This window comes from Bos taurus, chromosome Y (assembly GCF_002263795.3).
Source record: "Bos taurus isolate L1 Dominette 01449 registration number 42190680 breed Hereford chromosome Y, ARS-UCD2.0, whole genome shotgun sequence".
In the NCBI taxonomy this organism is placed as follows: Eukaryota; Metazoa; Chordata; class Mammalia; order Artiodactyla; family Bovidae; genus Bos; species Bos taurus.
The window spans coordinates 12,987,467-12,992,668 of NC_082638.1; the positions used below are offsets into that span (position 1 = coordinate 12,987,467).

Consider the following 5,202-nt stretch of genomic DNA (forward strand, 5'->3'; position numbering starts at 1 on the left):
ATGTCGCGTCCCTTCGCCTCTGCCCCAGCTCGGGGTCACCGCCAAGGCCAAGAGGAACGTGAGAGGCGGTCAGAGGAAGGCGGGAGCGTCCCGGGACCCCGCACCTTCCAAGTTGTGAGCCCAGGTACTCAGGGGGCAGGGCCCCGCCCCCACCCCCCTCCCCCACCACGCAGCCTGCCGTCGTGATGCAGTGCGCAGCTGGGACCTTGTCACCAGCAGTTGTCACGCCAGGCCAAGAGGCCACCCTCTTCAGGGTGGAGGCGGTGGAGGAGGGCGAGGCCCTGGTGGACGGAGACGTGGCGGGAATCGGGCGGGAGTTCCAGCTGCTTGCAGGAAGACATCGTGGAGGAGGTGGAGGTTGTGGCGGATGAGGAGCAGGAACAGTGGCCCTCCCAGGAGCTAGAGGAGAAGACGGTGGAGGAGCAGGGCCAGGAAAGGCCCGGAGGCCCTTGTGAGCGCCAGGAGCTGGATGCCCTGCAGGCACTGGCCGCCCTGCAGGTAGAACTGAGCTCTGAGCGTGAGCAAAACCGCAGGGCTTACGTTCAGTTCATGCGCAAGAACCATCAGAGGAGGAAGCGTCACTTGGCTCGGAGGAGCGCCATCATCCAGGGCATCCCTGGCTTCTGGGCCAAAGCTGTATCCTTTGCGCTGCTCCTTGGGGTCCGCGGCTCAGGAGGACGAGGAAGGGGAGAAGGGGCAGGAGCAGGCGGAGGGGGTGGAGGCGAGGGCACAGGAAGGGCGCCGGAGGCCACTGAAGGAAATGCGGTCCTGGGCAATTGGCAGGCTCCAAAGGCACAGCCGAGTAGGGCCTGGGCAGGGCCACAGGTGGACGTGTCGCAGCCATGCCTTTGAGTGTCTCTTTCAGGCCTGCATCGGAGGAGGCGCAGCCCCCGAGGCCTCTAAGTCAACATTGACCAGAGACGGTACACAAGAGCAGCGTTCGCAGACAGTTATTGGTGTAAATGTGGGTGATCCCGGCACATTGCTGGGACATGTGAGTCATTCACACACACACGCACACACACACACACACGTACACATAAACACACACACACGTACCCAAGAAGCCCTTTACTTTCAGACACAGTTTGTCACAAGGACTGCAAGTCTGACCGTATAAGCAGTGACATGCCACTACCCAGCATACACAGGTCTGGAGGAGCAGAGTAGCGGTCAGAAGCAGCCCCTGCTTGGGGAATGCAGATGCACACCATCCCAAGGGGCCCAGAGCCATGAGCGTGTCTGATGGTATGGCAGGTCCTGAGGATATCAGCAGTGGCCGAGCAAGAGGCAGTGCCCGCCAAGCTCCTTGCAGATGCGTGTTCCAGTATCCTTGTTCCACCCCAGACTAGGGCTGATGCTCCTGGCTCTTCTTGGCCGGCATGTGGCCTGAATGGCTCCTTGACCTAAAGCAGATTATGAGCCACCCTCAAGTCTCCGTCCTGATCAGCGACCAAGATCAAGACTTTCTCGGCTACATGATGGACTTGAAGGTCAGTGAGGGAGTCTGAGGAAGGGTGGGTATGGGACCTGGCGGGGAGTGGGAGGAACGTGTTAGCCATGTTCCTGTGCTGTGAGACTTTGGAGAGGCATCGGGGAAGCTGATCATGCCTGCCTTGGAGGCAAGCTGAGGCCCCTAGAAGCTTGCACCTTTTCCCTCCTCGCTATCCTGGCAGGTGCAGGTGCGGAGCCATCCGCCGTCCCGCTGCAAGCTGATCTTTTCCTTTCGGGACAACCCCTACTTCTTGAACTCGGTGATCATTAAGGAGTATTACCTTGACATCACTGGTAAAAGGTGGCTCCCGGGGTGATGAGTGTGGGTGTGCAAGCGTGTGGATGATGCACCTGCGGTGTCCACCCCAGTCTCCCCTGTCTGTCTGCAGGGTACAGGGCACGTCGATCCACTCCAGTCCACTGGTTCTGGGACTTTGAACGGGGAGCCCCCAGTCGCAGGCTGGACACCAGGAGCCTTAACTTTCTCAACTGGCTGTCAGGCCACAACGGCCCAGAATCGAACAGGATTGCTGAGGTGGGGTTGCTTTGGGCTTGCACACAGTAGGTGGTTGATGTTGGAGTTCTTAGCTGCTCATGGGAGGGTTGGGAGCCTGGTCAGCCCCTGGCTGACCTTGCTCGTGTTGCCTGCAGATCATCAGCGAAGACGTGTGGGACGATCCCCTGAAGTACTACCTCAGGGAGGAAGGTTCGTCCATGAGAGACAACTGACAGAAACACATGTGGTGATGGGGTCTGGAGGTAGGCCCCGTAGGGACAGCCGAATAGTAGCTGGGACACAGTACTTTCTTTCGCAAATGGGGATGCTCAGGCTCATGCAAACTGGCTGCAGAGCCAGAGCCTGAGTCAAGCATGTAGCAGGTGACTTGCTGAGACTGGGGGCTGGGGGGGACTCGGTGTGTCCGAGAGCGCAGTAAGTCCCCCTCCAGTCAGCTGTGGTGGCAGCGCGAGAGTCCTAGGTGATACGACTAGAGGCAGGGTGAATTAAGTGCCTGTGTCAGAATCATCTGTCCTTGGGTCCTGCCATTCCCCCGGCGTCCTTCCTCTCACTGAGTTTGAGAATGCCTGGGCCCTTCACTTCCGCCCCTTAACCTAGGATGGCCTGTCATTGAAAGGGCGTCCTGTCCAGGGCCCCCAGTGCACCTGTGCGCTGACTTTGGGATCTTGTGTGAATTTCCACATCCAATACTCTGATCTCACCAGCACCACACCTGCTGAGCTTGAAGTTGCTTCAGGGAAAATCCGGACGTCTCTGGGAGGAGGTGGACAGGGAGCCCCAAGGGCAGGACATGGTGCCTAGTGACACCATCTCCGTCATTGCTGGACACGGGTCTTGGGCTCCTGAAACCCCTGTGTTCCCTGTTTGCGTCCGTGTCCACGTGCAAAGCATGTGTGTGTGTACACGCGTGTGCTTGTGTCACCTGTCTTTATGCGGGTGTGTGTGTGTGTGTCCGGCCCAGGGCGGACGCAGAGATGAAGGCGACGGGAGAGGAGGTGACGAGCGACCAGAAGAGGAGGCACGAGGCGTCCCCAGGCTGACGGAGGTTGGTCACCGACTCTCCGCATGACCGTATCTGGGATGGGAATGAGGAAAAGATGGCCAGTGATACCTGCGGACCGTGGCTCGAGAAATCCGCAATTAGACCAAATCCAAAACACGCTCGCCACTTCTAACTTGTGGTTGTGTGTGCTTGGACCAGGGAGAGGGAAGTGCATGGTCTGAGGATTCCGCGAGGGCAAATCAGGTGGGGCGGGGCTTTGAAACCGCTGCCTGAGGAGCCCTCAGTCCATGGGGACGTGGGCCGGCCTCTGGAAATGGTGGGCGAGGGTACGGCTGGACCCGGGGTGGAGAGGAGGCCAAGTTCCTGTAGAGAAGAGCAGAGACCCGAAGGAGAAAGAGGCACAGATTGCCTGCTGCACTGGGGACTTGTTCCACACACGGAAGAAGGAGACCCGGGAGGGCCCTGGGCCAGTGCTGCCCAGGATCGGCCCATCGGCCCGCACGCTGTCTCCACGAGGGTGGCACACACTGGCATGATGCGAAGCACAACGCGAGATGTGCTAAGCTAGGCTGTCCGTGCAAAACCACAGGCACGCGAGGAGAGACAGGGTGTGAGCGTGGCAGACGTCCAGGCATTTCCAGCCTCCTCGGCAGGGCAGAAAGGCGAGGGAGGCGCAGGTGTGGGTGTACGTGTGCGTCCCTCTGCCGGAGTGTGCCTGTGAGGGAGGGAAGAGGGAGGAAGCAAGGACGGTGGGCTACTTGCATGTGCCAAGGGACCTCGGGAGAATGGCAGACAGGGAAGCCCCTGGGGGCGGTTGAGAGCCTGCTGGTGGATTTCAGGGCCCAGGGGCTAGGCATTAGCGGCCCTGCCAAAGACACCCCATGGGTCGTGCTCCAAGTCCTGACGTGAATTCCTTCCTTCCTCTGGGGTCTTGCCCCCGGCTGTGGGGGGGGGGGGCCAGAGGTGCTCAGGGGTGCGTCTGCCCCAGACGGAGGTTTCTGGCATTGTCGCTGGAGCAGAATCTCTGATTCTGTCGTAGGGCATCTGCACCAGATGACACTCAGAGGCACCCTGCCTTCCAGGTGACCGTCTTGGATGTCCCCGGGCCCAAGCGGGGACTGGCTTCCTTGGCATGTGGGCTGTGTAGGCAAGCAGGGATGCCTGACTGTCGGGAATCTAGCTGGGCCTAATGAGAGCAACTGAAAGAGAGTCTTGGCATTTAGCAAAGCAGTGAGGCCCGGGTGGTACAAGGCCTCTTGGTGCCTTTGAGGTAGCAAAGCTGCTTTCTGCCCAGGGAGGCATGAGCTGTGGGCCCAGACAGGGCCGGGTGCCCAGGGCAGCATCGGTTCAGGGACTGAGTGCGTCTGGGTAGTGTTAAAGAGAAGGGACGGCGTGTAGGGTTGCCGCCTTACCTTTACGGCCTCAGGTTCCGTGCCTTGTATCGGAAGAGTGCCTGTATCCACGTGCTCCTTCTTCACAAGATTGGATCAGACCCAGGCCTGTCACAGTCTCTTGGGGCCCTTGCAGGCCCGGGCGTCTCTTTGGCCTTTTCCTGCTACAGGGAGACAGGGAGACAGGTGCACTCAGCAAGCTACACAGGTGGGAAGCACAGGGGCCTCACTCGGAGTGTTGTGGGCCCTGACGGCTGGTGGGCTAGCAACAGGGCCACGCCATTGACAAGGAACGACCTAGATAGATGCACACGGAGAAAGCGGTTCTCCAAGTCAGCGGAGGCCAGCGCTCCTTGTTTTCTGGTTCCCTGAGGGAAGGCACAGACAATGGATCCGGCCAACGTGACTGGTACTGTGAAGCTGTCCAAGGTGATGGGAGAAGGCAGAACACAGGCGCCTGTCACTCAGCTGGCCACAGCGAGCAAATCCTGGGTCCTGCCCTTGCCCAAACCCCCGACAAATACTCCTGAGCGCACATCTCGGTTCCTGCACCGAACCAGGCCAGGTCCTGCACTTCTTCAAGCCCCCGACCGACACTCCTGGGCCTGCATCGGACTCTCAGGCTTGTTCCTGGCCTTAGTCAAGCCCCCGGAACACATTCCTGAGCCCACAACGCGCTCTGTACCCCTGAACTACGGTGTGTCCTCCCCTTGTTCAAGCCCCCAGGAAACACTACTGAGCCCGCATCTCACTCGCTGCATTGAACCTGGCTGGCTCCTTGTCTTGTTCAAGCCCCC

At 59.8% G+C, this 5,202-nt stretch overlaps 1 pseudogene; it reads left to right on the plus strand.

Moving 5' to 3' along the window:
* On the plus strand, positions 1–2,223 carry LOC132344617 (testis-specific Y-encoded protein 1-like; annotated as a pseudogene).
* The last annotated feature ends 2,979 nt before the right edge of the window (positions 2,224–5,202 follow it).